The sequence below is a fragment of the Drosophila sulfurigaster genome, chromosome 2L (genome assembly GCF_023558435.1).
Source record: "Drosophila sulfurigaster albostrigata strain 15112-1811.04 chromosome 2L, ASM2355843v2, whole genome shotgun sequence".
Taxonomy (NCBI): Eukaryota; Metazoa; Arthropoda; class Insecta; order Diptera; family Drosophilidae; genus Drosophila; species Drosophila sulfurigaster.
In genome coordinates, this window is record NC_084881.1 from 8786678 (window position 1) to 8800158 (window position 13481).

At 33.3% G+C, this 13481-nt stretch overlaps 1 protein-coding gene across 1 annotated transcript in view; it reads right to left on the reverse strand.

Moving 5' to 3' along the window:
• LOC133835126 (cell death abnormality protein 1) overlaps window positions 1-13481 on the reverse strand; it is a 138893-nt gene that overhangs the window by 120276 nt on the left and 5136 nt on the right. The gene's annotated exons all lie outside the window — the stretch shown is intronic.

Here is a 13481-nt window from a genome sequence, read left to right on the forward strand (position 1 = left end):
GTTGTTTATATTTAGTTAGACATTTATTTATTATTACATGGCGAAAATTTCTTGTTGAGTTTATAGTACTTAATAAATTACGCCCAAAACTTTGCTGAAGCACTCACATCAAAGCTAAGTAAGTTGTCGTAGATTTTTGAAGTGATCTCTAAGTGCTTAATTTCAGAGTCACCGGGTCAGTTGTGTTCGGTCACTTCAGAGGAGAGGACAACTTGAACCAAACGCTTCAGACGACAAGCAAGGACCAGTACATGTCCTTGTGGAGTTAAAGTTAACACACACACACAAGCACAGACTCACAGACACAGTCACTTAACTGATTTAGTATGTGTGTAAATATTTTGCACTCCATGCAAAGCCCAAATGCCTGGCGTGGCAATATGGAGAGAGGTCCTAGTTGTCGTTGCATTTGTCCTTTGTGAAGCACGGTCAGAGCTCATGTTACAAGGACGCTCAGTTCTTTGTCCTTCTCTCCCTTTTATTCGCTCCTAATGTGCGGCCCATTGCTCGCCATTTGCTGCAACTTCCGTTTCCGTTGCGCGGGTGATGGCCGCTCTTCGTAGTGTGTGTGGGTGTGTGTGTGTGAATGTTACTACACAAAACTACTCAGCATAGCAGGCATCTGGAAATTTACGATTATGCCACATGCTGCATTCCTCAAATTACCGACACGCATATTTTATATTGGACCTGCATTAAAATCCAGAGTTCAGAGTTCGCAGCTCCGAGCTCGCAGCTCGCAGCTCGCAGCTCGCGACTATCTTTTGCAATTTGCGGCGCTTTTAATTAAGGGAAATTTATGCATAATGCTCAAACCATTTGCAGCTATCCATTGTCGCATGGTCGCGAGTTGCAAGTTATGTGCCGTCGACGAAATGCGAAAATTACAACAGGCAACCGCAAATAAACGATCCGTTGAAGTTTATAATTATACTCAAGCATTTTTAATACCTATTCTCAATGAAATAGTAATCTGTAAAATATTGAACATTGCCTAACTTGCTGATAGCATATACTATAGACTTATAACTATGAATTAAAGAAAAACACAGCATTAAATAATATGATAAATATAATGATTATTCAGAAAAAGAAAATAATAAAAAAAATTGCGTATTTATTTACAAATATGAATTAAAGAAAGCACATATTCCGCATTAGAATAATAGTATGAATAAATAATAAAATTAATAAATAATTATAATAAAAATAAAGTAATACGTTAACAATCATTTCTTTTTATGTTTTTTGCACTACATTCAACAAGCCAAAAATAAATATTTCTAAAATTATATTGACATCGTTAAAACTCAGTCAATGACAGAATAATTTGGTAATTTTCATTGAATGACCAAATATTCCATTTGTTTATTTTCCGCATAGCAACAATTACAAAGGCCAGCAAACTAATATGTTTCAATTATCTGCTGTCATTCATATGACATTTTTCACATGGAAACAAATTCGGACCGCTGTTTTTGCTTTAGTTTGACACAAAATTAGATAAATACAATTTCAGAATAGATGATAATTCCCTCTGAATTGGCGCGTTTCTCAGCAAGCGCCCAAAAAAAAAAAGATAAAAACATTTTCCCCAAAATAAACCAAATTTTCATTTAATTTGTTTTAAGCAGCTTTCGAATGTCTACAACAAAAAACTGAAGTAAAACGTTAGCTGCGGGGGTCATCAAAAGTTTTCATTGTTGCTAGAACAACCAAGTGTGGGATAAGGGGGGGTGTGACAAAGGTGCAACACTGGGGCAGATTCAACAGGTGGTCATGGCCATTCAATGAATGGAGGCGTAAATCTTGCATTAAGCACACTTCGTTAAAGGACCACAAACATGTACGACACAAGGCAGCTGCCGGCGTGAAAGTTCTCAAATGCGCAGACTCTGCAACATGTGGCAAGCAACGTGCCAACTTAAAATACTATTCTTCTTGCCTGCTGCCACTAATATTTCGAATACCATTAAAATATTTAAAAATTTAAAAATCCAATTTAATAAAAAAAAATATTTTGGTTTACTAACTACAAAAAGTAAGTAATAAGTTCGAAAATGTGAAGTTTGTTATCAGAATATAGTAAGAATTTATTGTAAGTTTATTTAAAAAGGGACAATATTTGATATAATAAATAAAATGAAAATTTTTGAATTAAAATATTACTTTCTAAATATAATAACTATTCAGAAAACTATGAATCAAAATACTATCATATCAATTACAGATTATGTGCTAAAAGTTCGTTTATTTGGTAGTAATTTAGTTAATATTAATCAATTATGAGCTGATGGGGAAAAATGTAAAAATTCATGTTTTGAGTGCGGCAATACCCTAAAAATACTAAAAATATACCAAATGACATATTTGCTAGATTGATTTACTAGTACAAATATTCGAAATATTCCAAAGAGTACTTAACATACCAGATTGTCAGCCAGAGCAGATATGAGTATATTCTTTATCAGGTAGCATATATACTGTGGTAATTATTTGCTACAAAATTACACTCTATTAGATTTGTTGATCTTGCAAACCAGCTTCATCTGCGTGCAACAAAAACAAGAGCTGCCTTAAAAAAAACTATATCTCTCTCTTTCTTACATAGTTTCTGAGATCCAGGTATACGGATACGGAAAGATGGACAGATGAACATGGCGGTTAACACTTATCAAGTATATATGTTTATACTTTATAAGGTCAAAGATGTCTGTTGCATATATTTAAAATTAAAATTAAAATTTTATTTTATTATTTTAAAATTAATTTTAGTTATTTTCTTTCTATTTATAGTTGCAGTAATTTGTTGAAAATTAAAATAAATAAATATAATACAGTATTTAAACTCTTCTTTTTTTAGGGGAAGCAATAAAAGAAAATTGCGGTAGTATGTCAACATGTGATGTTGCTGGCAACATTTAAATATGTTGCTGACGCTTCTGTTGCTGCCGTTGCTGTTGTCGATGTCATTGTTGTTGTTGCCGTTGTCGATGCCGTTGCCAATGTTGCCGTTGAATGAGGCTCCCCGAAATAAACAACATAGTTGTGAGTTCAGTACGCTTTGTGCGTTCGACGCGTGCGGTTCTTATTAACGGATAACTGGATAACAAAGTAGCCAAGTGGCAAATTGAATCGTGGCCAAAACGGATAACTTGGCTCAAAGTTTTTAATTTTGAGTTTTGAGTTTTGCAGTTGTGCTGTTGCTGCTCTGTGTGTGAAAAGGTGCCGCAAGTTTTGTAGGCGCGTGAGCTCGTTACGCATAAATTAAGTTTCTGACCGAGTTTTTTTTTTACAACAGATCAACGCAGCAGCAACAACAACAACAACAACAGCTGCAGAGACTGCGTGCAATTTGTTGCAAGGAGTCGCCAGCGTATTGTTGCAGCTTTCCTCTGTTTGTTGTTGTTGCTGCTGCTGTTGCAGTTTTTATTGGCGTTAAAGGTCGTTTACTTTTTGGCGGCATCAACAACTTTTTTTGTTGTTGTTTTGATTTTGATTTTCATCTGCCTGTGTGCGATTGTATGTGTGTGCAAGTGTGTGTGTGTGTCGCTAGTGCGTGTTTGTTTTTTGTAACTCATATATTAAAACACACTTTCAATTTTCAATAAAATTGGCGCGCTCGACTGCTGATCGATGACGTCGATTTGTTTGCATTACTCGTGACGATATTATGTGCCCAGAGTCGTGATTTCGATAGCCTATAAAAATATTATAAATGTGCCATATAAATACACATTATATCGCTCATATATGGCAAACGTTTGATGTCCCATGTGTCAGTGTTTAATGTTGTTCAAATAGCTGAAATGAAAATAACACTGCAAATTCAATTATTTCACTTTAATTAAATAAATTATGCACAATTAAACTCAGCAAGTAGAAATTCATTTTGTGTCAATTAAAACACACATTTGGAAGCAATTAATTTTGCAAGTGCTACGCAAACAAACAACATATTTTATCTGATATCAAAGCCTAATAAAAAATTGAAGTCTGTTCTAAAGTAAAACAGTGAAAAGTTATCTAGAAATAAATTTAACATATTATCTACTCAAACTTGGTGTTTTAATTCATTTTTGTGAAATGTAGAAATTAAAATACAAAAACAGTGCGAGATTTAAAGCAGTTAGTCGAATGGTGTTAAATATAGAATAAAATATAAAATGCATACATTCGCCTTATGGAATCGATCGAACATCGTAAATAATGTGAGAACAATTATAATATTCTCTGCATGCCATAAAATGAATAATAAATGAACTGTAAACATACAATAAAAATATAAAAGGAATGGCATATAAAAAAAAATTAGCAATTGCATAAAAAGCTACGAATATGATTTTAAAGTGCATTGAATACATTTCAATTCATCGAATGGGCTTTTATAGTTTGTTCGAATAAAAAGTATTTGCCGCAAACACATTTTCACATTAAATGTTTACATTATAAAAAGATTGCAAACTAAAAAGCATGATAAATAAACTGATATAAACAGTAATACAAACTAAATAACCATTTAATTAAACGCAGAGAATTAAAAATGCTTCGCTCGACGATGCCTTTTAAAAGCGTATCTATTGTGTTTATGTAAGTTAATTTAATTTGCAAACAATGAACTTTTAATTAATTTGCACTTCAGTACAAAATGTGCTTAACTAAGTAACTATTAAATTTTGAATGACATACAAATTAAACTTGATTTGTGAATATTATTATAATAAAATGTGCTCAGACTCATTTATAATAAAAAACAACTTTAATTTAGTTCTTAAACAATTTGCTTTTTATTAATTGACTTAAATCGCGCTTAACTAAGTAACTATTTTACTTAAAATGTTAAAAAAAAAGAAGTATTCGACTTAAATTGTGAATATTATTATAATAAAATGTGGTCAGTGAAATACAAGTGGCAAATATGTCAATAAAAATGTCAATGCACTCGGTCAGAGTCATGAGAACCAACCGAAAATTCGAAGTAAGAAACAACAGAAGATACAAAGTGACCATCTACGAGTTGATTGCAAGTAATTATGTATGCCAATGTGGTAGCAAAATGAACATAACACTTTAGTGGTTAAAAAAGCAAAGACACAAGAGAAAGAGATCGACAAAGAGATTGAGAAAGAGAGAGCGAAAGACTGAAATCTCACGACAAGTGCCCAATAAGCAAACCTTGAGTCCAGCCACCCACCGACCCACCAAAAACAGAAAAAAAAAGTGTTGACTAAGTGGCGCGTGTTTGGATTTTGATTTAGGCCCCAACTTTTGGTCGGGGCACCTTTCTTGCATATTTAATCAGACCCTGACAGCGTTCACAGACTTTAACTTGACTTTTGGGCTACAGTATATCAATTACGTCTTCATTGGCAATCCATCAAGAAACCTTTTTTTGTTTTGTCGATTGTCTTTCCAGTTTTTTTTTTCTGTTTTTGTGGAAGCTTCATCAATTTTGTTGCTGCTCAAAATGCGTAGCAGCTGCGTGCGGTCAGTGCAAAAATTGCAGTCAATTGTAAAGAGTATAGAACGAAATATTAAAGCCTAAGTGCATTTCCAAGGCGATCCACACAATTCGATCCGATCCGATCCAAGTTGTCTCTGTGAATTGGTTAACGAGCTTTAGAGGAGGCGTGTTTTGCCTTAAACACTGGCAACGCGTCGAGGCTAGGGGGGAAAAACCACGATGACGATGACGACAGTTTATGAAAATTACGCACAGTCAACTAATTTTCATTATAAAATCCATGCGAATATGCTGCGACACTGAAAAGGCGACAATTAAATGCACTACTTTACTTAATACTTGTTTTTAAAAACGAATTTTCGTCAGTAATAATAAATTGTTTCACAAGTATTTCTTGGTCTTTTAAATTTAAAAGAGTTTTATAAAATTTATTAAAAAGTTAATACGAATTTATTTATTGCCGTTTTAATATTTCGGTTATATCTATGTATTGTTAAATACTGAAATTCGAATACGAAAAAATTATTCGGTTCTTTTAATTAGTATCTATATATTTCTTAAATCTTATCCGAACCACAACAATATGTAAATATTGATTTCGTTTCAACTTTTAAGTAGATACATCAACGAATATTTTAAAAAGTCAGAAATATTAGAAAGTATTTTTTAAATAATAACAATAAATTATTTGTGTAATTTCTTTTTATTTATTACTCTACTCATAACTCGTTCGATTCTAATTATATACTGTGCGAAAAAATGGAATTAATAATATTATTTTCTTTCACATAAATATTTGTTGCAATTTACCTAAAATAAACTAAAGTGTAGATTTCTTTCATTAACATTTTCTAGTTGCCAAAAAAGCTCTGTAAAACAAATTTCAAAATAATATTGCTAATGCGAATTGTATGATATTAGAAGATCATCTTCAAAGACATCAAGCGTTTGAATTGCTGACATTACAACTTAATCTTGATGATAATCCATATTAATACGAGTTAATTTAACGTCATCTTTTGGCTGTCAGACTTGTGAGAAAATCACAGTACTCGTTGAACTGAAAGCGTATGCAAACAAGTCTTGGGGCATCGAGCGCTTTTGGTAGCGCAAAAATAATCATTTTCATTAAAATTTTATATTTATTGAATGGCTGGCGACATTTCTTTGATATGATATATGGTGCGACGATAGGCTCGACCGATATCTGGAGCCACCAACTGGCGTGGGTGTCAGATCGTCGTCGTCTGAGGCGGCAGCGGAAATTATTTTTAAATACTTGCGTATGGAAAATTGCAACGCAATTGACATGATTTCCCAAATAAACACCGCAAGAGCATCTAGTATAGACTTACTTACTTACATACACATATGTATGTAGTACACATCTTTTGTGTTGCCTTGGTTTTAATCAAAGCAGAGATGTTGCAAGTTTTTAATGATGTTGCCACTTTTGGCATAATTAGGCAAATGGGCCAAAAGAAAAGTGTGACAAGGGGAAGGAAAAGGGGATGGGGCAAATGGGAAACGGAAAATCGCTCAAGTTGAAAGCGAAAACTTTTGCGTTAATGCAATTTGCGACAACAGTTGCCACAAATGGAAAATTTTCTACTTCGTTTGTAGCGACAAGTGGCAGGATTCTCGCGGGCATCCCTTTGAGATTGCTAGCTTCGAGAGGTGTGAAATACACCTGAACATTGATGAGGAGGTGTGCTTCAGTGTCGAATTGATTGGAAAAATGAATAGATGCCGCAACATGAAAGGTAGTCAGGTTCAATTTTTTTGCTTAAAGTTGAACCTATTCAACTCTGTCTCATTGGCAGTCGTTGCGAATATCCTGATAGCAATAAATGTCACACCCAAATGAGACTGTACACAATTTACACACACGCACAAACACACTCCCACTTCCATAGACAATTCAGAGACCACAAAAATCTGGCAACAACAGCAACAATTACACACGAAAATATTCACACAGTGATGCGAAGAGTGTGAGAGCGAACACAATACTTTTGGGGTGTTCTGGGTCTGACACTGAGCCCCATCGTCCTCGAATAGACGAGGCTCATAAAAATGTCTGCACAACGAGAGAGAACAACAAACGACACAAATGAAATGTTCAAAACGTTCATCTCGTTTAGTTCTTAGTTCTCTGCCAAAATTACAATTGTTATCTATATAGAGTCGAGTTGAGTCGCATCGTGGTATGCGTGTCGTATACGTAATCAATTGTTGCAGCTGGTCCAGTGGCACGCTTGACCTCCAGCACACAGTTCATCGAGGTGGCAAAACTTGCCACAAACCTCTCGCAGCCAACGAACGAATCGTATTGCCTATTATTTTTGGCTTCTGCTTTTGCTCCGCTTCATTTGCGTTGGCTTTTATAGATTTTCTTTTATATGTTTATTTTTTATTCAATTTTTTTTCTCTTTTTTCGCTTTTGTCACAATTACACTTTGCTTAATCGAGTTGTGCGTTCTGCGCATATTTTCAGGTCACTTGGCAGTCTTTGTGTTCCTTTCAGTTTCTATTGATTTTGAACTGTCTCCACTCGAAAAACTGCACTCAAAATTGTTGCAAAAAATATAACGAAGAGTGAAGTAAAATTGAGTTTGCCAAAAGTGTTGAACAAATAAACACATTTCAGTTTCGTTCCCAATCCATTTACTTGTTTATTGTTACAATAACAGACAACAAAATTCTTGTAAAATATCCAAATTTATGCGAACTTCAAGCACTGCTTGTAAATTGTAAATTGCATTTGTGTTTCAATTTGTGCACCAGATTGGCAAAACCAATCACGATCTAAAAGCAAAATACTACGGTATACATTTTCTGACAATTTACTTTGTGCAATGTCAGTTCATTAACAAAGAAATTTTAATATTTTTATGGCCGCTAACCATAGGAAATGTTTGTAACAGATCAAAGGATTCATCTCTAACTTAATAAAGTATTTACATTTTTTGATCAGCGTCAACATCCAAGAAGACATATTCTGAAATTCTGGTATATTTTGTACTATATGGATTATTTTGAGTATGACATATTTTTGGGCGATATTAATTTGGTATATTTTATGAATAACACGCACTGTTATTCTTTTATTCAAAAAGGGACACATTTAAAGATTAGCGTTAATTCGAATTAATATTAAAACAACACACAGTTTTGTTTAAAATCATTGTTAATACCTTGAATTGTGCGATTCGCTCACTTGAAACTCGGACAGAGCAACACATTTCATTCGACAGACAATTGACCCAAACTGCCAATAAAATTGAGTAGCGTGAAATGTAAATAAGAAGGCTTCGCTAATAGCCCGATTATGATGAGTTCGATGACGTTGCCAATTTCGTAGATTCTTCATAACTTATGTGTATGTACACATACATGAGTATGTAATGAGAAAGCTATAAAATAAACAGTTGAATAATCAGCAATAATGCGAACGCCTCGGGCGGAACACGAAATCGATTCATTGGTAACAAGAAAACAAAAAAATAATAATAATAACAACAATTGAGTGAAGAATAAACTCTGGCGAGAGGAGTAAAGGGAAGATCAGGAACAGTTCAGTATCAAGAGTAAAGATCAAAGCCATCAGAATTTAAAATAGCGGCAAGGTGTGAACTTTGATGTGGCATCTTGCCACTTCAGTCAAATGAGAACTGTTCTCAGTCAAAATATATGCATACAATATATAATTGTTATTCGATTTGGCAAATAAAATCTAAACAAATATTATTAATCACATTAATTTATGTAAATCGCATTCTTTCCGCATTTTTTCGTATTTCGTTCACTGTTTACAGAACAAAATGTTTGCTCATTTTATTTCCTAAACTTTTGACGAATTGGGAAATTTATGATTCAGGAAATATGACGAATTGAAGCGTGAATAAATTTGAAATCATTTTTTCTCTCTTGCTGCAACCGGAAAAGTTCTAAGGTTAAACAATATTTCTTAATTTACTTTTCGCACTCGGCGTTCAACACTTTTCCTCACATTACTAATTAGTTACCATAAAATTGTAGCCCCAAAACGAAAATCACATTTAATTATTTATCTCCTAAAAGTTTGTTGAACGAGCCAAAAAAAACAAAAATTAAATAAATTATGCAACAACTGTCATTAATAAAGTCGAGCGAAAAAAAATCCCACAATGAATGAAGGTCAGCATAAAGCAGCATAAATGCAACAAAAAAAAAAAAAAAACTAAAAAATCAACAGCAAAAGCAGCAACAAAATTAAAGTTGCATTTTGTGTTGAAATACCAGTTTTTGTATTTGGTGAGCTGCACTTGAAATAAAAACTCGAAAATAAGTGAAAAACGACGAAAAGTAAAAGCCAGATTGCATCAAAATATACCCTGCATTTAATTTGTCTTTGGCTTTACTATTCTTGATAAATTTATATTTTTATTTAATATAGTTTTAAATACATTTTATTCCATTCACAAATTCAATAATGTGTTTTATCGAATGTTTACAGGGTATACAATATGGCTTCCACTGCGGAGTTTATTTAGCTTTTGGCAAACGAATCGTAAAATGATTTAATCAATGCGCCAAGCCCCAAGCATAGTTCGACACCTTTTTTAAGTCTTCGATTCGAGTGACGCACTTTGTTGATGTTGTTTACAATTTTCCGCCAACTTTTCAATTGCATTATTCGAAACTAATATTGCGCATATTATTGTTCGGTATCTGGTATTTGTTCTCTTATGTCAAAAGCAATTGAAGTGCGTTTTTTTTTTGTGCAAAAGTTCATAGTAATATTTCTAGCTCAGGGAATTTTCATATTTTCCATACGCAGAGTAGTTGTTTTAGGGCGTGGCAGAGTCGCCCAAGTTTCGCTTGTAATTAATCGCTGTGTGTGCAGCAATTTATGAGATTTTCATGAAATTTTGATGCTGTTTGAGTTATGTGTGGGTTGCTCTGAAAATTTTTAGCTTTAGCATTGAAGTGCGTAAAAAAACGAAACACGTGTGTCTATAAATTTTCATTCAATTCATGCATGTGTGTGTGTGTGTGTGTATGTATAAAGTGGCTATATATCAATTACAGTCACAACAAATTGTGTGACAATTAAAAATTGGCATGCGTTCAGGTGTAAGCATTTGCATATGCCATGAGAGCGGCTTAGCTTAAGAGTCTAACAAACAATTTATTCATTTACTAACATTTCGTAGGATGGCATCTATAATTAAGAGATTTATCTAAAACAACAGCATTAAAAGTTTTGTGACTCAAAATAATTTTATTCAGTTGAAGTGAGCGATTAAAATACGTTCGTCTGAATGCATTTTTCAAATTTCGATTATTGCATTAATCTTGTAATTTATTTCATTTGATTAGGTTCATTTCTGGAAAAAAAAACTAAACACTAAATAAATACTATTATTAATGTAGTAAATGTAATGTTTGGTTATAGAGATAACCTTTGATTAGTTAAGATGTGGAATATTTGATAATAATAGTTAATAGTGTTATTTGGTACCGACAATAAAAACTATAGTTTTCATGATTCCTTAACATTTGATTGCAATCTGATAAAATTGTATCTTATGTATATACCTTAAGAGATATTTTTGCAAGGGCAAAAAACACCTTTGTTGCTGCTTTGACGATGATATATAGTATTTTGCACTATGTAGTATATTTTGAATGTAGTACTATATCAATACACCAAATATATAATTTGGTATATTTTTAATTTTTTGTGATATATTAATTTAGAATATTTTAAAATGAATTCCATACTGTTTTGTTTTTATTCACAATTGATAGCTGATATCTCAGCACACTCGACTGTAGCTTTCATACTTGTTATGACTGATGATCAACTTCTCATGTCTGCTGCTCTACTTCTGGCCACTGTTGATACCGATAGCTTAGTGCCTAACGACTTGCTAATGCCAACCGATATCTATCGACTAGCCTCCACCTCTATTACATAATTATTAAGTAGTGACTGTTTTTCTTTAGGTCATAATTCTATATCTATAAATAATGATATTAAATATTTATATTCAAATAGAAGTGTAATCGAATTTCAGTATTTAACAATTTATATTCTAGATGTTCACATTGTAAATTTAAGGTAAAATTTTAAGGTCATGGCTTCAAAATCACAGCAATCACACAATAATTATTCTTCTTGTTTTTGATTGGCATATTTAATAAGTCTCTGGCATTAGTTAAATGTAGTGCTAAAATAATAAACTCTCCGTAACCCAAAGTGACGCTTGCCATACACAAGTTTTGTGTATCTTTCTATCAAAAGCAAACACAATCCTTTCAGTTATTATTAGCACTCGGCAGATGGCAAACACTTTGCCGCAGCCGCCGCCAGACGGAGTCTGCCACAAAACCGGCAAAAGTGGCAAAAGTGGCAAAAGTGGCAAAAGTGGCAAAAGTAAAACAGAAAACAAAAAACAAAACCCACAGCAGACTCAATTCAGACATGTGTGTACGTATCTTAAATTTGTGTATGAGAATTTCTCCATCTTGTTTTCCTACCTTTTCCCTTGTTTCACACCCACTTATTAGTTCAGTGTAAATATTTGCATTTTAGCTTCGGTTCTTTTACAGTTGTTGTTTGAGTAAAAACTTAAAAAAAATGGATTGTTGCTAGGCATTGCTTTCAAATTTTATGGGAAAATCGAAAATTGGCAAAATTGCATAAATCTGGAAAGTGGTGCTAAAGAAAATTGGGCGAAATAATTCAGCAGCTTGTCGCCAATCTGTGAAAACTCTTTCAAAATCGCATTAAAGAACCTGAGCAAATATTGATTGTTTACAATCAAACAAAACGAGTAGCTAATAAATATACAACTACTGCTTGAATATTGTTTACAATTATAAGCACTACCACTAGATTATTTATGAATGAATACTCATAAATACTAAACAGATTCAAATCGATTCGTGCTGTGTTTCGCTTTGAGAGCAATTCACAATCATTTCGATTAGCGGGAACAATTGACATTATTCACTTTGGCTTCAGCAACGACAACAACATGGCCATCAAAGACAAACTATCCTGAAATATTTATTGTATGTTTTTATTGTTGTTGTTGTTGCTGTTGTTACGGCGAGGTCAGCGGCACATAAACATGTCATAAATCATCGGTGAAATGTGCGAGTTAAATGGAGGCGCGTGCTTCGGATTAAAGCCAAGTGACTGTGGAAAATCGAAGGGAAATGAAAGTGAGCAGGAAATGTGCTTTATTTATTGTGACATCTCTGAGATATCTATGGCTAGTTTTGGGCATCCCTTTGGAAATTACTTTTGCCATCGCTGGACTTCCCAACTCTGCATCTCATTCTACTTTTTGGCACTCATGACATGGCCAGTTTCTTTCATTCACTTTTTTTATTTTTGGGCAATTTAAAGAGCATTGCCAAAAATTCCAAAAGCTGTCAACAGTTTCATTAATTACATGCAGCAAGTGTTGAGAAATGGGCGTGGTAACTGTCAAATTTGTCATTCATCAGTTGCGCTTTGTGCTTGGCCCTCGATTCGTTCTGCCCTTTGTTTCTGACAGCTACATCATCACCAACAGCAGCAAGAGCAACAGCAGCAGCAACAAATCCACAAAGAATGGGCCACTAACTAGCTCACAGGGATGGAGGATGATAAACTTCAAAATTGTCAACGGCTTTTTATGTTAGAAGTGCAAACATTTGTATTTGGTTGCTTATGATAAAAGTTTAAAAGACAAGAGCTAGACAATGATATAATTTTTGTGAGAGCTGAATTTCGTATTTCCAAAATAGAAGAAACGTATTTCCCTTTTAATATTTATATATTTAATATTTAATTATTTTCAATATTTAATATTTTTCAACCTTAACAACACACCACATTTACATTCAATTCAAGATCAAAAATAAAAAAAGAAATCCACGTGTGATCAGCTCATAGAACCTTTAATAAAATTGTCGATATATGAATTGATATTTTTAGTTGTTTGAATAATGAAATTTAAACACCTCGCTTAACTGC